The following is a 27,596-nucleotide window of genomic DNA, read 5'->3' as shown; positions in this document are numbered from 1 at the left end:
AAAATAGATTCTCGTACCTCAAATACAAGCGCATAAAGATCATGTCGCTTTGAAGTTTCAATCTTTTTTCCAGTTACCTTTTTTTTTTTTTTTTTGTGTTAATAAAAAGTTTATTTACCAAATTTTTTAATATGTATAGCTCAAGAGAACAAGAAAGAGAAAGAACGAACTAGGCTGGGCATGATGCCCTAACCCCTCTGCACCTAAAAACACTTTCTAGCATCTCACCATCTTAGACAACACTAGCGACATCGAGGTATAAGGTATAAGAAGGTATAATGCTAGTATAAAAATTTAATATATATCACCCTAATATTTTTTTTGGTTAGCAAACCTGGTATAAGTTATCCCGGGATTAAAATTAGTACCGAGATAATTAACTTATACCTTGTAGAGGGTGGGGTAATTAGTGCCGGGATAACTTATACATTCTTCTTAGAAATTATGCAATTGTCATTTTTAATACAACATACCAAACAATGGATAAACAACAATACCAAGATAACTAATCCAGCATAACTTATCTCAGCATAACTTATCCCGGCATAAGTCGTATTCAAACCAAACAACCCCTAAAAGGTGTTAAAGTATAAAAAATTAAACACACAAGGGAAAATGACTATGTATAGCCGCTCTCAAAATAATAGCCGAAAAATATATTTTTTTTTTGTATATATATATATAGATTATGTATGTTATATATAAAAATTATACAAATTTTATATACTTTTTAGACTACCAAATATAAATAATTTATGTCACGAGCCAAAAAAAAAATTACCTAACTACACAATATTTTTTCGACAAAGGGGTGTCAATTAACACTTCTTGGTATAAGGTTGAACCGCCATTGGACAACACAGCTATACAGGATAGAAATTAAGTTTCCTAACATACATGGCCAGTTTAGAGAATAGATTTGCTCTAAAATAGACTTCCTGGATATTGTATAAGGTTGTTGCATATAAGTTTTTTCCAACTCACTTTCTAAAATTCTCTAAAGTTATTGCCATGTGAGCAAGATGTTACGGGTTTGAACCGTGAAAATATTCTTTTACAGAAATGTAGGGTTCAATTCATGTGGTCATGCCCTTCCCCGAGGTTCGCACATAACGTGAACATAGTGCACCAGGCTGCCCTACTTGAAAATCTCCCTGGCTTTGAAGATATCAAAGACATTCTATGTCTTTGATTACACATGTTTATAGTGAGTGGTGGGGTCAGTTTTTCATCTAACTAATTCAAAAAATAAAAATAAAAATAGAAAAACACAAAAAAAGGCAAGGGGATTAAATATCTAATGTATATACATACATAATATTTTGATCTTATATATACATTGTAATATTCCACTCATGCTTGTAGTATAATGGTTTTTTAAATCTTTAATTTAAATTTTACAATGTTGATTAATTTATCCATTTAATCCAAAAAACCAAACAGTGAGAAATGGAGTGAATTTAGTTATTGGAGGGATAAACACGAAGAGAAATAATTAATGAAGAAGGGATGGGGTGAGATGGAATAGAGGTTTTGAGAAAACAATTCATAGATTAATTTTAGGATGTACAATTCTCAACTTCTTCTTCTTCTTCTTCTTTTTTTCCATAGAAGGTGTGGCCTAATGATAATGAAGCGGGTTAAGACTTGAGAACCAAAAAGTCTCAGGTTCAAATTCTATTGGAGACAAAAATAATAGGTGATTTTTTTTCATTTGTCAAAGTCGTAGACAGAGTTAACTGATACTTGTTGCTAGTAGAAGGTAGCAGATATCTCATAAAATTAGTCGAGGAACGTACCAGCTGGCTCGAACAGAAAAAATTATTGTTTTTTTTAATTTTATTTCTACATATATCAAGTTAACCTTAATCATTTCCTAATTATTTCAAGCACTTCCCTTATTTTATTTTAAAAAGTTCCGTATTATATTGGGTTTGGACCTTTCTATGGCTCTAAAGCCCATTACACTTCAACCCAAAGTAGCTGCTAAAAGCAATTTCTCTAAAGTCTAAACCCACAGTTGTCTGAATTCTTAAACCCTTACCGGAGCAACGTTGACGGTAATACAGTCTTAGCTTTTTCCTTTTTCGTTCGTTAAACTGAAATTACTTTATGCTTATTTTTCTCTATTTATGGTTCCATGTTCAGGTGGAATTTTGAAGATTGCACGAAAATTGAATTTGGAGTTAGTGGGCGCAGTTGTAATTCACAGCAATGGTAGCACTACTTCTGAACATAGCAGATCCATTCTATTTACAATATGATTATTTTGTATAAGTTTCAGTGATTTGTAAGACTGTAATAAATGGAATTCTGATCATTTCTTCGTTCATGCATGTCTGCGTTAATCTTCTCTGTAATTTTAATACGTCCCAGATATTAAAATGCTTAATTAAGTCAGAAAAACACTCTACAACAAATCGGAATATATTAAGAAATATAATACTCCATCCAATAAGAAATATCCCCACATTGTAATCCCTAAAGAACATTTAAGGGTTATCTGATTACTGGAATCCAATTTGAATGTAGCATTTTATGCTGAATTCAACATAGAATAAAACACCTAAAAGACCAATATAACCTTGATCCATCTTCCATATTTTTTCTTTTTTTACATTAAAAAGAACAGTAAATTTTAAACTTTATATTATGCACTGATTATTTCATTTTTAATGCAAAGAACCCAACGTCCGCTTAAAAATATTGATTATCAATCCATGCATTAAAATACCTGCATTGAAATCCATGTATTCATCCTTTAAAAAGAACTCGGTAATTTCAAAGTCTTTTAACCTCATTTTCCATGCGGAAGAAAGGAAAAGAACATGAGTTGCAACCACGGCTCCCGCCTCCACCGCCCCCACTGCCACCACCGCCACCATCACCACGGCCTCCGGCTGGACAGCAGCCTCCGCCTCAGCCTCCCCCTCAGCCTCAGCAAGTCCAAAGGTACATGGGTTTATGATTCCTTTAGAAAATGATAACAAGTCATAAACTGTATTGTGAAAATTCCCCTAAAAAGGCCAAAATCATACTATAATTATTGAATTCGTCATTTGCAAATGGTCAGAAATAACAAATAACAAACTTATGTTTGTCCCATGAGGACACTGAAAGGTCTTAGGTAGAGTTCTGTGCAGTTGTAGCTGGTGAGAAGAAACACATCCTCCTTTAGTACCCTTCTTAAACAACTTTTATCCTGCCTTTAGCTCTGTATTTTTCAGTGTGTGCTCATCAACTGCTATAGAAAAGGAAAGCACACTACGAGGAAAGTCACACAGAGAAATCTGCAGATAAGATTAGTTAGAACCAACTAATGTACCACAGACCAAAATGTTTATAGAAATACCACATTAAAACCGATCTATCTAACAAATCATTCAATTTCTCCATTAGCTTCAAAAGAAATCATCATATTCAGTCATATCAATCAAACGCGCATGTATGATTCTGATCTGACATATTTATCACGTGTTAGGAGTAGAAACCAAACTAAAGAGTAGAAAAACCTACAAAAGTATTCAGTTACGTGACAAGTATAGCTGCAAGTGTCTCATACTAGCTGATTATCAGGATTATCTGGTGAATTACTGAGACGATGCATAACTAGTTCTCATGCTTCTTACCCCACCTCCGACTCTTCTTTTTCCTTCCCTTTCACCTTTTTTTTCAAAAATTATGCATTGTCTATTTTGTCCCAAACAAATGATGTCTTTCAAGGTTTGCAAGAAAATGAATAAGTTAGTGGTGTAAATCATAAGTAACAGTACAGGATGCAAATAAGACAACAGTGCAGATATTGAGAAAATACAAAGAACTCGAGTGGATATGAAGATCACATATCGATTTCTTCATCACTATGCTTGTCTGCACATCTACAAATGCACTAAGTTTAACTTGACAAATTTAGACTAAATTCCCCAAAAACCAATGCATTTTGCAAGAACGTGCTAGCAAACAAGTGCTTGTGATTGAAAAAACATTTTACAAGGAGATATGAAAGGACTGTAGGCTGTAATCTAAGAGGATGACAAGCACAAAACCTAGCACTAACATCATCTTGGTTGCAACACAGGTCACTTTACATTAGAGGAGCCGCGTCATTGAACAGGGCCAGCATAGGTGCATTAGACATGCCCACCCTTTGCCCTACATCGATGGGTTGGTTAATGTATCTTAATGTTGTGAAGATGGTTTTTCCAGATTTTCAGTTTAATACACACTTCAATGACAATGAAGGTAAATTTAGTACTGCATGATAATTCTCCTTTTTACATAATTGATAATCAGTCACTCTATTTCCGTAAACATACGAAAAAGAAAACTATAAGTAGTCAATCATGTTAAAGATATTATTTTTATAACATGTCTTCCGCAGTTCCACGATTTCATATGGGACAAGATGTCTACTATAATCTGGATGACTTTAGTAGCCATACACCTTTTTCATTGGAGCCCAAGGCAACAGAGGCGCACCAACAACTTATACTTAACCAGGTGCAAGAAAAGAAGCAAAAGATGATGGTACCTCTAACTAATTTGAAGAATGCGTATATGTATGGATATAGTTCTTTATGCCACCCAAACACGGAGTGGATTTCAGAATCTCTAGCTGACATTAAAGCAACAGTACGTATTGACAATGATGAAATACTAGAGAAACACGTAAGTTTGTCCTTTCAATTGTCACTTCTTAAATTGAATATATTTTATAGATCAACATCATTAAAAAAAACACAGTGAATCAACTATATTCACTACTTTATGATACAGTTGGAGGCAACAATGAGGGATGCTTGTCAGACCTTGTCCGAGGAGCTAGGAGAAAACACCTATTTCTTGGATAATTTGTTAGTCTAACCAACAGTTACTTTGATTTAGCTTAGAGTCTCCTTTTTTCTATTACTAATTTTGACTTCTTTTTTCTTGTGGTGGTCTTTGGTAGGAGGGGTCAGTTAGAGGACAAGACTGTGTAAGTACATTCTTATTATGTTCAAAGTTAAAGATAAAAAATAACTTGATTTGTTTAAATGCAACTTTTTTTTTGTTTATTGTTGCTTTTCTTTTCTCCTTTTTGCTAGGGCATTGAGCATGACTTCTTTGTCGATATTAGATGTCCAACACGCTGCAACTGCAATATTAATAATGAAATGCTTTGAGAGTAGACAGGTGTGTATATAATTCTAGGTGTGTATATAATTCTGTTGTATACTTCCCTATCTTGCACATAACTAGTAACACGATTTTATTCTTTGCACCAACAGGAACATCCGTTGCAGCTCTATACCTCGAGAATCCGTAGCATATTGAATAGATCCATCGCACTTTGGGCTCATGCCGATATTATATATTCATGGTTCATCAAGAAACGAACCTCGGGTAAGTAACATATTTCAACTTCCTGCGATCCAATAGCAACTACTCCCTCCATTCCATTTTACGTAAAGGCGCTTGACAGGGCACGAAGTTTAAGAAATTAAAAGACTTTTGACATGGAAGCCAAATATAAACAAAGTACCAACATTATCCTTCTAAATGAATGGTGGTGAAAGTATCACGTCTTTTCATTCATCATCCTAATAGAATAATGAGCTTCGATATTAAGTGGGTCCAACAAATCATGCCATTAAGGGCTTGTTTGCAAAGCCACCTTGTAATTGGATTTGGATATAGTTGGATGTAATTACACAGTTTTGGCATGTTTGTCTGATCAAGTAATTACTTGGTCAGCATGTAATTAGGTGTAATTGAGAGGATGCAATTAAACTCTCCAATTCTCAAGCGGGGGGAAGGACTGAAAATTGCTTGTAATTACATGGTGTTATTTGTTGAATTTCTTTTATTTTCTTTTTAATTTACTTTTTATTTCTATTTTTTTTTCTTTTTATTATTTTTTATTTAACTTTTTAAAATTCGTTTTTTCAAATATTATTCTTTTTACATTATTTATCTTTTATTTTCTTATTTCTCATTTCTCAACCTTTACTTCACGTGTTTCTACATAATTTCTCAAATTTTATTTCTTTCTTAACTATTTTTCTTTATTTTTTTTGCTACACTTAGCTATATTATATTCTAATTTTTCTAAAAAATTATACATCGTAATCTTAGAAAGAATAAGTCATCCACAAACTTGACTTATAATGAGTGATGTCATTAAAATTGAAATTTATTATTTGATGAGGTTATATGCAAACTTAACTATGTTAAAATGATAGATTACTTTTTCATATTTAATAATATTCTCATTTTTCAACCTTTATATTTTTGTGATTCCATGTAATTGCTCATATTTTTTATTTTCCTTTATTTTCTTCCTTTAGCATAATTGTGCTATTATTCTAGTTTTGAAACTACACCTCCTATTATTAGAAACAATAGTCATTAATAAACTTGGCATATAAGGAGTGATATTATTAAAGTAGAATCTCATTGTTGAATGAGGTTATAGACTTATGTTCTCCTTTTCTTTTGGATTATATTTACTTGAATTATCTTAAAATTTATTTTATGTTATGTTGTAATTTTACATAAGAGTATCATGTTAATTTATTTTTTTTGGATTTTGAATTTATGTTATATATTCGGTTCCATTTTATTTGCTTTAGTAGTATTGACTTATTAATTCAAATTGTTCATTTTTCAGTTAGAATGATATATTATTTTTTCGTAAAACATTTGAGTAATGTTATGACATTATATTTATAAATATTAATCTTTTGTACTTTTAGTTTTTATAATTAATTACAGTAAAATATTATTAATTTGAAATATATATATTATTTTTACAATATTAGTTACAAATATATGACTAGTAATTAATATATTTTCAAGAAACATATGTATCTTAAATGTCAAATCTAATATCATTTATAAAGGCATATATTTGTTAAATCTTAACTTTTAATTTTTGATAATTAACTTTATATTTAAAATTTAATCTAACTGTGTAATTACACATTCTGCAACCAAAGAATACACTTGTAACACTGTAATTACATTATAACAAACAAACAGGTCGTCGTAATTACAATACTATGTAATTACTAGTAGTTACTAGCCTGTGTAATTACTACCCTAGTAATTACACCAATTACCTGGTGGCTTTCCAAACAGACCCTAAAGGTAAAAAAGGGGATGCAAATATTAAATAGATTTAGGAATGAGAAAGGTATCAAACTTTCTAGGACAGACTAAAAAATGAAAACGCGTTACACAAAATGAGACAGCGGGAGTATGTGGTTTTGGGCAGTGTTTTTGAGAGCGAGAAGCGCAAAAAAGCGACAGGGGCTCGCCTCGCTTCAAAAGCGAAGCGCACGCTTTATTGAAGTGAAGCGCAATTCTTAAAAAACATAATATAAACCTTGCAAAGACACAATATAAATAATCAAAAAGTTCAATTTATATATAAGAAAAAAACATAATCAAATAAACTAAAAATATAATATATATATATATATATATATATATATATATATATTATATTTTCAGTTTATTTATTAATTCTTATATTTTAGCCTTTATTTATTAATTCTTGTGTGTATTTCAATTTATAAAGTTAATTATATATATATATATATATATATATATATATATATATATAATAATTAACTTTATAAATTAAAATACACATACAAATTAATAAATAAAGGCTAAAATACTAAATAAGAAGAATAAAAAAAAAAAAATCGCGCATGTCCTAACTGTGAGCAGACGCCTTGACGGGAACAAGAAGAAGAAAGAAAAAAAGGAGAAGAAGAAAGGAGAAGAAGAAGAAAGAAGAAAAAAAGAAGAAAAATTACCTGGAGGATTGGAGGTCTCAGGCGACTTGAACCCTATCAGCACTCAACAACAATTGATTTGGGAAGAAGATAGAAATGATCTTCACTTTGATCTTAGGGGTCTGTTTTGTATAATAAAAAAACAGACCCAACTTTTTTTTAAAAAAAAAAACTGACCCCTCTGAATAGAAGTGAGCGATTTTGCGCTTCTCGTTTCAAGGTCGCTTCGCACTTTTTCGACTGAAGCGAGCGCTTCATGTGGTCGAGTCGCCTCAGACATGGAAAAGCGAGCAGCCATCGCTTCGCGTCGCTTCTCGCTTAAAGCGATCGCTTCGTCGCTTTTTAAAACACTGGTTTTGAGTATCACTTATGCAGTGAAAAAGTGATGAACCCATGCTGCGTTTAAGATTTAGTCGAAAGCTAGACAATTAAGCTTAAGTAGTAACAACGTAAGGAATGGAAGTACGGAAAAGCATGAAAAAACATTACGTTCTTTCACCTAGTTATTGTTTCGCGTAAAGCAAGGAGAACATACCCACATATTCTTGAAAAAGATATAGCCCATTGAATGCTCATTGATGCAATGGTAAGAGTTGCCACCTCGTGACAAAGAGGTCATTGGTTTAATCTGAAGAAACAACCTCTTATAGAAATGCAAGGTAAAACAACGTACAACTGACTTGTGGTGTCCTTTCCTCGAACCTTGCGCATAGCGTGAGCTTAATGCTTCAGGTTGCCTTTTTCTTTAGGTGCTCCCTTTCACAACCTGTTACATTATGAGTAGCAAAGTACTCCTATAACGTAATGAGCTCTACCAAAAAGAATAAAACATCCAAAAAAGGAGAATGTCATAGCTACTGTTGTCCATCTTCTAAGGATCTTCTAAAGGAAAGGTAAAGCTTAAAGTCAAAGAATGTCATAGCTTGGGTTTCTGTTGTCCCAGATGGACAGGACCACCAGATATATTCGACTTGCTTTACTTCGTAGAAACGGAGTGCAAACTTTGCCCCTTCACATCTGTCTAGTGCTTCTATTAGTCCTGCTAAATGCAATGGCACTTGAAGTTCCTTTCCAATCAACTTGACTGCCTTGTTAAAAAATTAGAATGCATCTAAAAGTTCCAACCTTTAATCAAGTTAATAAGTGCACCCAATGCGTTTATAGTCATACTGACAGCTCTAAGAGTTTGAACAGTCCAAAACTATACTACAAAACTCCTAGAGAATCCAAGCCTGTTAGCTGCAGTTTTGAGGGAATCAGGACCTCAAGGACCTCAAGCTTCTGGATCGTACGGTGATGTTTACAGAGTCCCTTTATTGCTTGGAAATGTTTGGGGACTACGGCCCGGTGAATATGCATTCAAAGTTTCTAAAGGTCAATTTACTCATCTTGAGGTGATACAATAGTTTGTTCTGAATCTTTCAGTAGTTTGTTTTGTATCTTTCAGTGACTGAAGTTATCAATCCAACTGAAAATTTGCTTGTGCAGACTGATGCAAGTATTTTGCAACTCATGCCATACGATAATATGATTAAGCTCATAGGTCAAGGTTATGGACTGCTCGATTCCAATAAAGAGGTTTATTTCCTAGTTACAAAGTGGATCCCTGGTGGAGATTTAAGTACTAGAATAGAAGGTACATCTTTCTGTAGTTCATATGTTGTCTAAACCTTCTCATTGCATTTTAACTTACATATTTTTATTTTCTTTGCTTCAGATTTGAGTTGGGCTCAGGTTAGAAAAGTTCTACGAGGCCTTGCCTATATACTACATTTGGTGCACAAAACCAGAGGCAGCTGTTTGTGTGATCTTAAACCCCCAAACATTTTATTAGATGGGGTAACGAATTTCCTAGATTATTCTTATGCAAGTTATATATATAGATAGATAGATATTCAATGTTATTAAAATGATTGTTTCTATTTTTTTCATACTTGCGCAGAGTGATAATCCAATCTTATGTGATTTCGGATTATTAAGCTATTCAGGAGACAACATAGGAAGCATGTGGCACACCACTTTATAATGACTCCAGTGATGGTATGAGCTAAACAACATTTTTTCATATAGCCTTTAAATTTGTGGTACAACCAAACGCTTAATGTTCACAACAATTATATGTTATCATAGGGTTCTGAATAGTGAATGAGAGATGGTCATGAGTGGTATATTGCAACATAACTTTGTCCAAAAAGGTGGTGTGTCTTGATGCAACGGTGTCCACTTGTACGGATAGAGCTGTTTCTATTTAATATGGTGGACAACATTATATAGGATCTCATAGAAATTGGGGGTTGCGGTTGGGATCCATAGTCTAATTTCTATTAAGGTGGAAGAGAGAGAATGTGGGATGAATGAGATATTATATGTTTAAGGGCATACTTTCATAGTCTAATTTCTATGAAGGTGGAAGAGAGAGAATGTGGGATGAATGAGATATTATATGTTTAAGGGCATACTTTGCAATATATTATAAAACCCTATACAATAAATAATCTCTAAGAACACAAATTTCAATTCAATGAATACATTTGTAATTGTTCCAGACAATGATTTGTATGCCCCTCATACATAATATCTTTTAGCTGAACAGTTTCCAGTCATTTTGCAAGATGCGTTTATCTTATAGATTGAATGAGAAAGATTTGTCACATCTTCAGTTTAAAAAGTTCTCTCCAAGCCTCTAATTAGCCAGAATCGAAAAATTTCCCACTACCATTCACTATTAGATAAACCTATATATAATTACCAACCCAAGAATTCTTGTACATTCAAAACTATAGCAAGACTTGTATAATCAGTAGAAAGATGATTATCAGATATCCAACTGTAATCACTAAAAAGATTATTATCATAATCCAATTAATGCTTATTTTTTTCGCAATGTGTTGGTTCATGGTTGTGTCATGGAAATACTAAATTATCATGTCCATTCACTTTCTCTAGATGCAAGCCCTGGACGTGATGTCTTTGCCTATGGGGTCATCCTATTCCAGCTCCTCACACACGCAGTTGAGGTACCGGAGAATGGCTACCGATTCGGTACACGAATAGATGCATATCTCCACCAAGGTAAGGATCTCACAATATTCGTCAAGCAACACATGAGAGCTGCTGGATGCGAAGGAGAAATAGCAAGGAGACTACTTACTATAGGGGCAAAGTGTGTCAGTATAAGAGCAAAAGAAGAACGTCCCTCTGCTTTGGAAATCCTTGAGGCATTTCAGGAGATGAATATAGAGTTTGGCTTTCTTTTTTGACTGGTAATGTTATTGATGTAAGTAACAGACCACATACAATAGATTTGGTATCATTGCAGATCGTGTAGAAAACTAAGAAAGTCAACTATGTCTTCAGCCTCTAACAAATTGGCGGAAGTCAAGTTGCACTAAAAACTAAGCATATGATTTTTGCCTTTCAGATGGTTAGATTCATAATTTTTTGTTTTGCTTAGCTGCATAATTAAGAAGCGAGAAAACAAGAACTAGTGTATATGATTTCTTCAATGTGCATAAGCATTCTGAGATGAGAAGATCAAGAAAAGCAAGCAAAGATCATTAAATAGATACAAATACCATGAAGAATCTCCTTGTCTGATGAAGCCCATGGAGAGCCAAGACTAAGATGTAACCATCAGCTGTTTCATCCTTCTGCAAACAAAATTGCTCTTCACAGCATGGCAGACGAGAGGTTTAGCTGCATGAAATAAAAAGAAATATCAATAATAACTCAATCAGTATTCATTAACAAAAGGTAATTGCTATTTGTGCAGAGAACTATTTTGTACCAACAGCAGTATATAAGTTAAAGAGAAAGATAAATTTTTGAAATGGAAAAATGAATGGGTTTGAAAGATAAATAAGTATACAAGGATAATCAAGAGATAGAAAATTGGATAGTAAAGAATCTTGAGAAACGGAATTAAACACTTGCAATCAAAGAAAAAACACAACAAGCACCAACAAATAGGGACTATCTTTTAAAATTCAAGAGTTCACTCTTTCAAAATGCCCCCATGCACTTTTCCCGAGGTTGACACCTCCTAGCCTTTTCTTCTAATTTCAGAGAGTTTTTCCGGACGGTCCTAGCTGGAAATACAGCTGATAATACTTTTCTTAAAAGATATTAACCAACCGAGATGATGGAAGACAATGTAATCAACTTTGCTGTAGGTTTCAAATCTTATGACATACCCAGAAGTGAATCAAGAGCAGAGATACGGTACAACTGGACATAACAAGGTCGTGACATGATCAGAAGGACAATTTTTCAGTCAAAAGGCAATGGTTTGGTTATGCTACACTCTCAAGGAGGCTTCGAAAGTGAAGGGAAACTCAGTGAGAAGATGAAAGTTCCAGGACCACTTTTCTCAGTTCTTCTGCTCGAGAAACTACAACAAACAGGGTCGTTGTATAAGTATTATAAGCACGCAAGGCAAGACGAGATCAGTCATTATTACCCCTGAACTAGCATCTAATACTGGGTGGTTCGATATTGCATTCAAAATATCAAATTTCATCAATATCAAAGCCAAGAAGGCAGTTACAACTGCTCCTAGGATTACAGAGGCAGGACTTCCTTATGCAGAATCAGTCAGAAGAAATAAATGGACAACAAGAGAAATGAATGCAGCCACTATGCAGGAGAAAGAAGGCATCATTCGCATTTCTGGAGTAATCAATGCTATTTAAAACGATCTTCTTTCTAGGAGTCTGGTGGGTGACTTTCCAGCCGGGATCTCTGAAAATCCTACTCTCTCAGAGATTCGTCGATGGGCCAGCAGCAACTGTTTGCAAATGCTCTCAAGTCTCAACATCTATGAGATGGGTCAAGGCTGTTTTCTCTTAGATTCTCATTGAAGATAATTGCAGAGCATGTCCTATGAGGGAAATGGAGCTGGAAACTTCACAAGCTTCACCTTCAATGGTGGTCACCTGCAATCAACCATTTTGGATCAGATTGGTAAGTATCCCTCTACAATTTTGGTCCCAGAAGGTCTTCAAATAAATTGGAGATCATTGAGGAGGATGGTTACAAACTGAGAAAGAAACAGATCTCCGAATCATGGTATCATTCATCAAACATCTTGTCCATACACATCTCAACAAAATGGGGTAACGGAAAAGAAGAATATGCACCTCATTGAGACTGCTCGTACCCAACTCATACAATCTCATGTTCCGTTGCGTTTTTTAGGGGATGCAGTTCTCACGTCTTGTTCTCTTATTAATGGTATGACATCCTTAGCTATCCAGAATCAAGTTCCATTCTCTATGTTGTTTCCTCACTCACCCTTGTGCTCTCTTCCACCTCGTGTCTTTGGGAGCACATGGTTTGTTCATAACTTTACTCCGGGAAAAGATAAGTTAGCTTCGCGTACTCTTGAAGTGTGTATTTCTAGGTTACTCAAGAATGCAAAAGGAGTATCGATGCTACTCACCTGACCTCCAGCGGTGCCTTATGTGTGTTGATATTACCTTCTTTGAAACTCAACAATACTTCACAGGCCTAGGTGATCACTTAGACATTTCTGAGGTGCTACCAGTTCTATCTTTTGGAGATTCAGACACCATTTCCCATTCGCCTTCCTCCACGGCTCCATCACCTACAACTCCAACTTTAGCTCCAGTTCCACCACCTATAGCTCCTCCTCATCCTCAACCACATAAGTCGTACCCATACCAACCATTGAGGAATCCAGTGATGATCCTCCTAGATCTCCACCCACAGGAACACCACTCTTGATTTATTATCGTCGTCCGCCCCCAGCATCAAGCGCAGCTGATTCACGTCCTACACATGACCTTGATGCTACTGCGGACTTATCTCCTCCTAGTCCACTAATTGCACTTCGAAAGGTATACGATCCACACTTAATCCTAATCTCCATTATGTCGGTTTAAGTTATTATCGTCTGTCATCACCCCATTATGCGTTTGTATCATCTTTGTCCTCTATTTCCCATCCCTAAGGTAAATCTCATCCAGGATGGCGACAGGCTATGATTGACGAGATGTTTGCTTTACATATGAGTGGTACTTGAGAGCTTGTTCTTCTTCCTTAAGGTAAATCTACAGTTGGTTGTCGTTGGGTGTATGCAGTCAAAGTTGATCCAGATGACCAGGTTGATCGACTTAAGACTCGTCTTGTTGCTTAACTCTTAAGGGTATACTCAAATATTTGGGCTTGATTATAGTGATACTTTCTCTGTCGTGGATAAAATAGCATCAATCTGTCTTTTTCTATCCATGACCGTTGTTCGCCATCAACCTCTTTATCGGTTGGACATTAAGAATGTTTTTCTTCACGGTGATGTTGAGGATAAAGTTTATATGGAGCAACCACCTGGTTTTGTTGCTCGGGGGAGTCTAGTGGCCTTGTATGTTACTTGTGTCGGTCACTCTATGGTCTAAAGCATTCTTAAGAAATTGACATCGATTAATATTTTTCCCGTTTATTATTTCTCACAACAACAATGTTCCTTAAGAAATTGATCTCTGTTTTTTAAAAATCTGTGTTCAGTTTTTGGAAATTTCTTCTAGCATTGTGCTCCAATTGTAAACTAACCTTGAGTCCTTGACCGTTCAAGTCAAAGTAGACCATGTTAAGCCAGCCATTTTCATATAACCCACCCCAACTCATTTGGCATGGATTGATTGAACTCTCAATGGTTATCATCAGCTTCAAAGCACCACTACTTCTCTAGTCTATTATGCCCATTTTATCCTTATTTCGCTTCTCTCCATCAATTTAAGTTGAGCCTGAATTTATTTAAAGGTAATAAGTAAATTTTACTAACCGAAAGCGAACAACCCATATTTTTTATCAAGTAGAAAAAAGAAACAACCCATATACAAGACATAAACATTAACATATCCCTGAATAAAAACTTTCATAAAATCTTTGTTATTTAGCATTTGGTGCTGAACTTTTGATAATCTGGTTTCACTTAGGACCAAGTCCCAAACCAGAGAACTTTACCTCAAGCCACTCAAGGAAATGGATCCATACAACTCTATATAGCATAACTTACAAATACTTCACATAAACAACTCCGATAGAGAACCAACGGCAGCAGCTGTAAGCTATCTACATAAAAACAAACATAAAAGTACCTTAAAATCCTGAGCTTGGCAAATATACTGGGCTAACAACATCCACCTTACCAACTTATAACTAAAGTCTTTCTTTGGGATCTGGTTAAAGATCTGCGATAATATGCAAATAGTCATTGTTATCCAGCTAGATAAGGCAATAATTGTCGCTGGTGAGAGATTCACTCTCATAATAGTGCAGTTGATAGCATACATGCTTACCAAATATCACTTTTTCCTGTTCCGCAAAGATTGAGAGGAAGCTAGACAAAACTAGAAGGGATTTTCTATGGAATGGAAACAAGAAATACCTTTGATTTGGTAGGCAGGACAAGGTGATTAAAGGATATAAGGAGGAAGGAGTTGGGAATCAGAAAATTGAAATTACACAACAAAAGCTTGCTTTTCAACTTGGCTTTGGAGATACCGCCAACACATACATTGTCGGAAAATTAGTCCAGACGAAGTTTGGTGGTGAAGTTCCTTGGTGCACCAATCCTGTCTCACGTTCCACAAGATTAGCCTAAACTAATACATGCAACATAGATATTTTACATACATAAATGACATGCAGTTTTACTTTACTTTTAATTGTTAAGATTGACTTGCTTGATTTGATATATTATAACATCCAATGCGAATAAATATGGTTCTGGTATTTTTTTTAAATCCTTCTGGATGGATAGAGGGCAAACTCACTAGGTGAGCATGCCTATCTTCAGGGGCGTATTTGTAGCCTAGATGATCAAAAAATTTCAGTGATGGCAAAGAGATATTATTCTGGAAAGATGCCAGGATGGACCACCCCCTGAATGAAACAATTTCTAATTTCTTTTAGTTTTGACTACACAGTGATGCAACTATTCGTAAAACAAGTAATGGCTCGGAGGGAATGTAAGGAGTTTATTATTGTGGTGATAGGGGTAGAAGATTTCTGGAAGGCTGAAGATGCTACGGAATACAATCCTTTTGTGTATTTTGGGATTGTTTGACTGGATTGGTGGAGGATTTTCGTCAATTACTTCAGCAGCTGGAATCAGTATATATTGATCAAAGTAAGGTGGACTCGCTGATTTGGTCCGCCAGTAAAGATAAAAGATTTTCAGTTAACATCTGCTACAACATGTTGATAATGCAGCCAAGCCAATGGGATGTTACTTGGCCTTGGAAGATGATTTGGAAGACAAAAGCTCCTGTCAAGACAGCAAGCTTTGAATGCATTGCAACTTGGGAGGCCCGCTTAACTAAAAACAACTTGAAGAAAAGAGGTTCTGCCTTATGTAATAGATGCTACTCGCGTGAAAAAAATCAGGAAACAGTTGATCACATATTCCTCCATTGCAGATTTTCTAGACAATGTTGGAAATTATTTTTAAACATTTGTGGCATTTAATGGGTGATGCCCCAGAATGTAAGGGGCTTACTGAAGAGCTGGCAACATCAAATGATACCTAGAGGGCTGAAGCAGATGTAAAATCACTCCACTTCGCATCTTCAGGACTTTATGGCGGGAGAGGAACAAGGCTTGCTGTGAAGGGTAAAGAAATCACATCTCTATAACTAAAATAGATGTCCGCATAATTTGTATTTGTATTACTGGCGTAAAAAAAGCTTGCTAGTGAGCTTGAATCAGTACAAGGATTTTTGGATTTGTTAGGAAAGAAAGTGTAGTAGGCTGCTTGTTTGGTCTCTGTATGAGTTTGTACCCTTTTGTACCATCTTCTGTCGATATAACTTTACATTATCAAAAAAAAAATGCGGGCGAAATAGATAACATTTCTTTGTAAAAAATAGATGTTTACAAAATTGTTACTTTTGGTGTAAGGTTCACAAGGTAGAGGATATGGCACAGTTTTTGGATTTTTTGGATAGTTCTTTGATAAAGGTGGAAATCATAATCTCCTCATTTTATAGTACCTCTTACAATACCTGCTTGGTATTAGTTCCAGATGAAATTTACATTACTTTATTAAAAAAAAATTAACGGGGTGGGAGGTAACTTTCATAAGAAAAGTCCAAGCTCTTGAATAGACTAGAAAACTTTTTGTTGTGAGGTTTTCTATTTTTGGTAGACTACTTGTATACTGCCATGTCTTGCCCTCTTTCTTTCAATGAAATTATTATTTTATCCACACAAAAAAAAGTCCAGTATTGGGAAGTAAAAAAGAATGTCTAAGCTCTTGAATAGACTAGAAAATGCACAAGGTTTAACTGAGGAACCAGATTTCCTGAGATGGAATGTCTAAAACTTTTTTGGAGTTATAATTTGTAACATATCTTCTATGTGTCAATAGAGGCTGAAGACATCAAATACTGGTTTACGGAACGTTTGACTGTTACTTAGTTGTGGAACTTGTTCTTAAACAATATTTGTGGGTAATGCCACGGGCATCTGAAGAAACTCTTTTTTCAATTAGTACAATGAGGAACACTATCTGCATTAAACTGGGAGCAAAATATTCAGGCCTACAAATAAGTCCCTGTCCATAATGACATAATTAACGATAATGTTCAGTTCTAAAAATAATTAAGCTCCACATTTTTCTGGTCCTCTTTTCCAACTCTTTTCCTTTTTCTCCTCTCTCTCTCTCGATCTCTCTCTCTCTCTCTCGATCTCTCTCCCTTTATTCTTCCTATTCCTAATTCAACCAAATTACAAGCAAAAAGAAGAGAATTTCCTGGTTTCTAAAAAGCTTTCACCTTCAAATTAATTAGCAGACATGGAGTTACGGCAAAACCAATGACAGATCTGAAATACTAACACACTTTCGCCATAACAGAAGAGAAATATATAAACTAAGAAGCGCATATTAACAGGTATATATTAGATTTTTAGATCAACAACATACCGTCAAAAATAAATCTTCCATAGCCGTTCCGGCAGTAGCTCAACGCCGCCGCAGACAGGTACATAATGTCAAAAATAAATTTTCCATAGCCGTTCCGGAAGTAGCTCAACGCCGCCGCAAACAGGTAAATACCGTCAAAAATAAATTTACCATAGCCGTTCCGGAAGTAGTTCAACGCCGCCGCAGACGGCAGATATGGTCGCCGCTGGAGAAGAGGCTGCGGGAAGAAAAAGGGTATCCAGAGAGATAGATTTACTTCCTGCCAAATCTGAAGAAAAAGTACAAAACCATTCACGTGTATTTGGGTCCCACATGTACAGTACACCTAAACTGACTAGTTAGGTGGAACTCTTTAAAAACATTTTTTTTGGGGCCAAATTGTGGGTCCCACTCCACTCATTTGCTTTTCTCTCTCTCACCAAAATTAGTATAGGACTAAAGGCGTGCGTTCTTTTTTTCAGTTTCGATTTTCTTTTATTTGGATTTTGTTTTTCTTTTTTCCATTTCTGCTTTTGAAGAAATACAATTCTCAATTTGAATCCAAATAATTTGGTTTATTTTTATTTTCCTCTTGTTGTTCAAGTTTTGGGTATAGTTTTTTGGATTTATTAATGCATATCTGGTTATGAAGTGAGCGATAAGTGTGTATAATAAAATATTAGTGCGCTACACTGATGAATTGAACATATGCCAATAATGATATCTTTTTTTCTTCTCTAATAAGTATATAAAGTTATCTAGATTTATTTGAGCTTGCTGCAAAAAGATAAGTTCGTGAAACAAGAGTAACTTTTGTTGTATACCAATAAGTGGTTGTTTGGTATGCAATATATGTAGGGTAACAACAGCATAAATGCAATGTTATATAGCATTTGGTTAATTACCGCTTACCATCGTAAAGCTTAGCACTTTGAATCACAAATAACAACATAAGTTTTATGGGAAGCTATGTATTATTATTTGCAAGATAAAATATAGAAGTAGTAATACATGTAAGAAAAATTCTTCATATTTTGTTTAAACAGTAAATAAATATTTGAAATTATACATTGTATACTAATTTGTAATACATTTTATAAGAAATAATTTGTGCATTACTAATGTAGTGTCCTTACAAATTCTAATACTTTGTATATTAATGTATGTGTGCCAAATAACTACGGAATAATACAATAACATATAGACGTAATGTTGGGTGTATAACAATATTTGAAAGTGAGATAGCCCTAGAAAAAGATCACAAAAAGAAAGAACAAAAAATCTAAAAAAAAAATAGAAAAGCCCATGTTCACGGCATGCCTCCCATCGCGCGAGCCTGCACGAGGGTCAGGCCTATGCGTGAGCGAGGAGGCAAAAATGTAACAAGGCAGCGAGAGAGGCGCGCAAAAGTGCCAAGCGAAGATCAGCCTCATGCCGGCCCTCACAGCGCGTGAAAGAAGACACGTGACGTTTTAGATCTGAATAGTTTAAACTTATTAAGAGTTATTAAATAATTTTAAAAGAAAAAATACACTTAATAAATTAGATATTTGATGAGTAATTCAGATTCAAACGTCAGTTAAAGGAATCAAATGGGGCGAAAAACTCTATTTGGGATTATTTTAGGTTGAAATGGTAGGAAAAAGAAATACAATTGCTGGAAAATACTAACCACATAACCATAGATTTCAAAAGAAATGGGTTGCAGTTTATATAGTTTCCAACTAAGTTATCAAGTAAATGATATAATAAGGATTTGTGACTTTCTGTTTAAAACTATTTTTTTAATGTTATTCCAATTTCATTAAATACGTTTCCAGAAACAATATATAACAAGCTTGATAATATAGTCATTTTCTTGTTCCTTCGAAATTCCTTAAAGATATCTGTTCCAAAAATAAAATTATAGGCATTTCAATATTGTAAGTAATACTCCCTCCATTCCATATTATTTACGTTTTTGAATTTTTTTGTATACCTCTTAAGACAAATATTTAATAATCTTAATCATAAATATATTGTTTAGATTACCAGCTATTTCTCTTCAAAAAATTCACTTAATTAATACTTTGTTTAGACTACCAGCTATTTCTCTTCAAAAAATTCACTTAATTAATACTACACTAATTTAAATACTAGTAAGAGTAGATCAGGAAAAAAAAACAATAGCACTGCAAATAACTTCTTGCTTTTCTACAACAAACCCAATATAATCTTACGAGTGGAGTTTGGGGAAGAGTAGATTATTCGCAGACCTTACACCTATCCGATGAAGGTAGAAAAGTTATTTCCGATAAAATTTTAAGTCGGCCTCGGGAGGATAGGCTTTTTCTAAATCAAAAATTCTAAAACAAATTCAATTTTGTCAAAACAATTAATATTTGCGACAAAATGTAATATTTATCTATACTATTATATAGCACGAAGTCACAACATAAAATGTTGATCAACTTGTATGTATGGGTCAAAATCTATCTTTAGAATATTTAAGTCAAGATAGTACTAAGGGAAGAGTTCCTAAGTTGTCATTTGTCGAAGTGGCCCAAGAAGCGGCAAAATGAGTGGTCGAATAGTCAACAAGGGCCGAAGTCGAAGAGTCAACAAGGGTCGAGGCTAATATCGAGTACCTTTGTCATAGTTTAGGCTAATATCGAGTACCTTTGTCATAGTTTTAACCGCAGTTTCAAGATAGGATATTAAAGAGAATATTCACTGAATATTCTCTACACTTGTACTATTAGAGTTTCTTAGGAACATGTTCTATATAAATAGAAAAATACACAATGATAGGGAACATGTGATATTCATTTGTAAAAAAACGCACTTTGACTTGAGAAAGAGAATCGGATCTCACTTACTAAGATACAAACACCACATTTTTACTAAGATTCTTGTCTATACTTGTCACGACCCAACTTTCCCTCAGTTTGGGTATCATGATGGCACATAGTTTTAGGGATTAGGTAAGCCTAACAATAATTAAAACAACAACATTATTTAAATTGAATCTCTTAAAAATTTCCAAAACTGGTAGTACAAGTCATAAGCTCTGCAGAGTATTTTCTAGAAGACTTCTAAATACAACTGTCCAGAAATAAGAATAAACAGTGCAAAATAAAAACTGGAAGGTGACTCCGAAGCCTGCGAACGCAGCAACAGGTTTACCTTGAGTCTCCACAGCAACAGTCCACACAGCTAGCTAACGAACAAGTACCTGGATCTGCACAAAAATGTGCAGAAGAGTAGCATGAGCACACCACAGCGGTGCCCAGTAAGTATCAAGACTAACCTCGGTGGAGTAGTGACGAGGAACAGTCAAGACACCTACTGGTCTAATAAACCGTACAGATATCCGCTAAGCCCGTTAACTCGTTAACGAGTTTTTAACAGGCTACAGCCTGGTTCAGCCCATTTTTAACGGTTTTTTTGGACCTTTGCCAACGGTCAAATTCAAATATTGCAAATTATCCTACTATTGCAAATGGTTTGGTTCATATTGCTGAAATTTCTCTTTTACTACATAATTTGAAGAAGAAAGAAGGATATACTTCTGTTGTTGAATCTATGCTAGATAAGTTAAAAAAATATTTCTACCTAATTCTCTCTATTTACCTAATTTGTGCTATTTTAAACCCTTCTATCAAAATGGACATTTGTCGCCAATTAATCACTACTTTATATTCTTATATGGATATTGGACCAACTGAAACTCCTGATATTGACACTTGTATTTCTGATCTCCACAAATATTTAGAAATATTATATAATTATTATGCTAACATTGTTGATGCTTATTCTGTTGTAGATGCAAATATTCCTTCTTCTGTGGCAACGCTTTGGAAATTCTAGTTTGCTTCAGAGATTGGATAAGATCAGAACGGCGAAATCAAGGGCGTGACGAGGTAGATGAAGCGGAAGACCAAGAAATTGGAGATATAATGGTTTATGGTTCTGATTCAACCAATGCCAGAAACTAAGAACATCATGTTGACATGGATGAACTTACAAAAATGATGCAAAGCATGTGATGTACTATTTCTTTTTCTTTTTTTATAATTGTTGTAAACTTTTAATTTGCAAGTTCAAAAATAACAAAATAAAAAAAGAACTTGTAACTTAATTTGAAGTATTATATATTATTCAATAAAAATATCAAATGAAAGTCTTCGGAGCTTGATCATTACATATTGCCTATTGGTCTTATTAAATAATTTTTTGTAGCTACTTACTTTCAAATTTCAGTTTTAAAATTATAAAATTCAAATTTCAAATTTAAAACTTTAAACTTCAAAGTTTAATTCTAAGCCTTAAAAGTTTGCAAACACTTAAGTATCAATAACATTGAATAAGAAAAATAAAATTTACTTTAAAAAAAAATGCACGCCCCGCTAACAGCCCTCTAAGCCTGAACCCGGACTGACAAAAAAAACCCGAAAAAATACAGCCCACAACGTTAAACGGACGGGCTAGTTTTTTTTGTGTCCAGCCCGTCCCAACCCGCCCGTTAAACACCCATACCTGGATCTGCACAAAAAAAAAATGTGCAGAAGAGTAGCAAAAGCATACCACAGCGGTGCCCAGTAAGTATCAAGACTAACCTCTATGGAGTAGTGACGGGGAGCAGTCAAGATATCCACTGGTCTAATAAACTGAACAAATATAAGTACACGAACAACAGAAGTATGATGTCTACATAAAGACTATGCAATACGGCTCACAGTACAGTAATGACAATCAGGAAGGAAACAACAAGTATCAGCGGAATATTATGAAAATGACATAGAAAAGTAAATGGAACATAACCTAAATTCGGAATCACAAATACATCAAGGACAAATAATAACTCAGCAACTACAACTGCTTTTACATCAGGTTTTAGTCAGCAACTCCACGAGGTACCGAACCTCGGACAAATCACAACTTACGGGTCTCAATACCTGAACTCTAACACTTGGCATCATGTGCCCTCATAACATCTCATAACCGCATTGACGACTCACGTGCCAATAGAGCCATTCTTACATAGAAGGCAAGTAAACAAGGGTGAGCATCTTTGCTCAACAATATCAACAACACCTCTTATCTGATTAGAGTGCTTAACTACGTATATGTTTGTGCAAGTGTCCTACCATAGTCCATATCAGCAAATAAGCAAAAGGAACAAGAACGTACAACACGTAGAATATTTTCTCACAGCTTTCATAAGATAAAGCTCACACAGGTATGTATACCACTTCACAAATATCAACAACAAGAATGCCCTCATGCCACAAATCATCACAATTCAATCCCTGACACATCCCACCTTATCTCGCCACGTGTGCAATAGTAACATAAATGCCCTCCTTGTCTCGCCACACGTGCATAATAATATTCACACACACACACACACACACACACACACACACACACACACACACACACACATATATATATATATATATATATATATATATATATATATATATATATATATATATATATATATATATATATATATCCCAACTTGTCACGCCGCATGTGCAAATATCAATAGTAACAATAGTACAGCAGAAACCTCGTGCAACCCCATAACAATAACTGCACGGCAGAAACCTCACGCATCACAATGATAACAAACGCACGGCAGAAACTCGTGCATCACCACAACAAATACAACAACAACAATGTCAATAATACAAAGTACGGCAAGTAAATCAACTCAAGAACTTTTAAATCATAAGAAAATGTAGAACCAATTCATAAGGAATAACCACAGTCTGGAATGTTAGGCGTAAAGAGAACAACTCAACAAAGGGAAAACTAATGTGTAGCAAAGATCCCATAATATACACTTCAACAACAAGGAAGCTAACACGAATCAAATAATACCAAATAAAACAAGTCGACTAAGATATAGGATATCTAAACTTTTTCTAAGGTTGAGAAAATTACGAAGGATATTCAACAATTCAATTAAGGATAAGCAGCGGAAAAATAATCATAACCTCAATAAAGACCGAACAATTATAAGATGAAATAATATAAATTCCAAATAAATATAAGCAGTTATGAAAAGATAACATGGCTATAAAAGAGATAACAGTTTCAGTTAAGGTACATATGAATCAAGTAACAATAATAGTGGATCATGAAGCAATTGATTCTAATTAAGCAGGTAGATGTGAATCTAGTAATTAAGATATATAATCATAACAAGAACAACTGCATATTCAATGAATACAAGGACCTAAGAACCCTAAAAGGCCAACTTCCCACAAATAAGTTTGTGCACGCACTCGTCACCTCGTGTACACGGACTATAATCAATATAGAATACTCAAATCCTAAAGGGAAGTCCCCCCAAGGTTAGGCAAGATACTTACCTCGAACCAAGCTCAAACAGTCTGTAAGAATGTCCTTTCCTCAATTATCCGACTCTGAATGGTCCAAATCTAACCAAACACAATTGCATATCATGAATACAACGATAATAGACTCATCTAATAAATGGAATCAATATTTTAACAAAAATTCTGAAATTCGCCCTAAAAAGTCAACCCGGGCCCACATCTCGAAATCGGGTAAAAATCACAAAATATAAACACCCATTCACTCATGAGCCCAACCATATAAGAATTACTCAAATCCGACCACAATTCCTCTTTCAAAACTCGAAATCTTTATTGAAGAAGTTCTTCCAATTTTTCCCAATTTCAACCCCAAAATTCCGAAACTAAATGGAGAAAACAACTATAGATCAATGGGGTACAACTAAAAACGAGTTAGGAATCATTACCCCAAAGCTTCCTCTGAAAATCCCTCGAAATATCGCCAAATTACGAGCTCTCAAGTCCAAAAACGAAGAATGAAATCAAACCATTGAATTTTCTTTTATGCCCAGGCGTGACCGCACCTGCGACATAATTAGCCGCATTTGCGTGACCGCAAGTGCGCATGTCCAAACTGCACATGCGTTTCCTCTCGTCTCTGCGCGCCAAAATACGCTTCTGCGGAGCCGCTGATGCGCACAAATTCTCCGCACCTGCGGAGACTGTCAAGTCCAGCTCTTCTCGCATCTGCACCTCAATCTTCGCATCTGCGGGCATTGCAGATGCGGAATTTTTCTCGCACCTCCGACCCTTGGCACTCCTCCATTTTTGCGCTTCTGCGCTTGCCTCTCCGCACGTGCGCTGTCACACTTGCTGTCTCTTCACCGCAGGTGCAAAAATACTATAAGCCTGAAGACTTAGCAGCAACACAAATCAAACTTTTAATCCGTTAAACACCCGAAACTCCCTCGAGGCCCCCGGGACCTCAACTAAACATACCAACCAATCCTAAAACACCATACGAACTTAGTCGAGCCCTCAAATTACATCAACTAACGCTAAAACAATCACGAATCACTCTCCAATTCAAACTTAAAGAACTTGAAACTTTAAATTCCTACAACCGATGCCGAAACCTATCAAATCAACCCGGAATGACGTCAAATTTTGCAGGAAAGTTCTAAATAACATAACGGAGTTTTTCCAACTCTCGGAATCGCATTCCGACCCCGATATCAAAAAGTCCACTTCCGGTCCAAATCTCCAAAAATTCGACTTTCGTCATCTCAAGCCTAAATCAGCTACAGACCTCGGATTTACATTCTGGACACGCTCCTAAGTCCAAAATCACCCAACGGAGCTAATGGAACCGAAGAAATTCCATTCCGGAGTCGTTTTCACATAGTTCCGACTACGGTCAAAATCCTAGGACTTAAGCTTCCGTTTTAGGGACTAAGTGTCCCAAATCACTCTGAATCACTCGGTAATTGAATTCAATCACGCACGCAAGTCGAGGCACATAATACAAAGTTATTCAGGGCCTTATGCCGCCGGACGGGATTTAAATTCTCAAAATGACTGGCCGGGTCGTTATAATACTTTTCCACTAGATCCGAGAATAACTCAAATATTCGAGGGATTGTCTATCATTCATATTGTTAGAAAGAACATCCACTTATTTCATCCCTTCTTGGGTGAATCATTCCTTCTATTTACTTAAATGTCATTTAGTGTTATTCATTATTATTGAATGCTGCATTATTGCTTCTGATTTTTAGAATATTTATTGTATGCCACTGCCACTGTCCGACCAGATCCACGTAATATTTGTTGCTTCTTTAAAAACTTCATCTAAAGATATTATTGTTAGCCAAGATTAATCCTTATTTATATAAATTTCATTATTTGAACCAAGATTATATTTTTGGTCAAACAATTTGGCGTCGTCTGTGGTGATTTCTTAGTTAAATTTTTAGTTTCTTCTAGATCTACAATTAACGCAGGTCACTAACATCAAAAAAATCCTGAGATATACATTCTTTGTGTGTACAAAATCATATATGGCAGGTAACCAAGAGGAAAGGACGAGAATAACAAGTGTCTTCCCAACCAACCTCATGAATGTCATCAACAAAAATTGTTGACACGACCCAAACCGATAGGCGGTGACGAGTGCCCGAGTTCTACCTATCGAACACCCATAAGCATTCGTCTAAGATATAAACATGAAATAAGTGTAGGTCATGCATAACGTCTGGAAATAAACTATTAATTCATATGAACAACCTACGTGGGAAAACATACCCAAAAGACATATATACATACATATATATACTGTAGGGCGAGCCGACAAGGCCACATACTATATAACTATACATGACTGTCTACAGACCTCTAATAGAGTGTACAACTGTATAAAGGACGAGACTGGGCCCCGTCATACCCATATATATATATATATATATATATATATATATACTAGGCCTCGTCGTACCCATATATGTGTGCAAACACATCGTACCAAAATTCAAAGCAGCTCCGGATCAAATGGAGCACACCAACTCTCGTTGATCAAGGATCCTAAGAAAGGGGACCGTCAGCCTGTCTACCTGCACCTGCGGACATGAAAAACGTCCCCAAGCAAAAAGGGACGTCAGTACGAATAATGTATTGAGTATGTAAAGCATGAAAATCAGTACATAAAAGACATAGATGAAACATGGGGTAAAGAATTCCACCTGTGAGTCTAAATAACTTTGTGAATCCTGAAGCATTTATAATGTCATGCACGTGCGCGTAAATGTCGTATCATGCAAAGGTATAGGTGTACATAATATCATCAAGCCTATGAGGGCATCCCATCATATCATCTCGGCCACTGTGGGCAAAATCATCAACATATACCAGATGATCAGGTGGTGGTGCGTATATAACGCCTTAGCCTTTTCCCATATCCCATATACATATAATATACACGTATATAACGCCTTCTAGTCATGGGTAAATGTACATGTATAAATGCATGAAATGCATAAGAAATATGTTAATAAGATTTCTCGAATATCATAAAATTTATATTCATTTCGGACAAACTTTATCAAATACATATTTTTCTGGGACCTATGAACAGAGGATATAATAATAATTCACATGGGGAATCAAGAATATAGACACCCCTAGTATTTCTATGAATAGAGTCATTTATGAAAGTTACATATTTTGCTCGTTTGGTTTGTATCATTTGGATCATGCCAAAAAGAAAGAAGGGATAGCCTTAACATACCTCAAGTCGTCAATGAAACTCAACAACAAGCTTATGACAACTAGAGTTCCAACCCTATAGCAAAGAAATACGTTTATAATTTAGATGGCGGTAGTATATTATGTATCTCAAACGATAACTCGATTCTAAAATAAAACGGGCAACATTTCCCCTGATTTTACTGCTCCCTCAAGCCTAATATAGGCGAGATACAAACATAATACAATAAGCAATTTAAAACCAACCTAATTACAATCTGGGACCTTCAATACAACAAAAACCCCAAATATACCATAAGACACCCAATCAACAAATTA

General features: G+C 35.1%; 1 long non-coding RNA gene across 1 annotated transcript; it reads right to left on the bottom strand.

Annotated features, from left to right (window-relative positions):
• Positions 1–2,706: 2,706 nt before the first annotated feature.
• Positions 2,707–18,003, bottom strand: LOC107809987 (uncharacterized). The gene is made up of 3 exons (XR_012701836.1): positions 17,728–18,003; positions 11,360–11,480; positions 2,707–3,290 (listed from the first exon to the last, which is right to left on the bottom strand). It is a non-coding gene; the product is annotated as an uncharacterized LOC107809987 (long non-coding RNA).
• Between the last annotated feature and the right edge of the window lie 9,593 nt (positions 18,004–27,596).

Source organism: Nicotiana tabacum, chromosome 18 (genome assembly GCF_000715075.1).
Source record: "Nicotiana tabacum cultivar K326 chromosome 18, ASM71507v2, whole genome shotgun sequence".
In the NCBI taxonomy this organism is placed as follows: domain Eukaryota; kingdom Viridiplantae; phylum Streptophyta; class Magnoliopsida; order Solanales; family Solanaceae; genus Nicotiana; species Nicotiana tabacum.
Note: the sequence above shows the minus strand (reverse complement) of the source record. Positions and strands in the feature narration are given on the sequence as shown.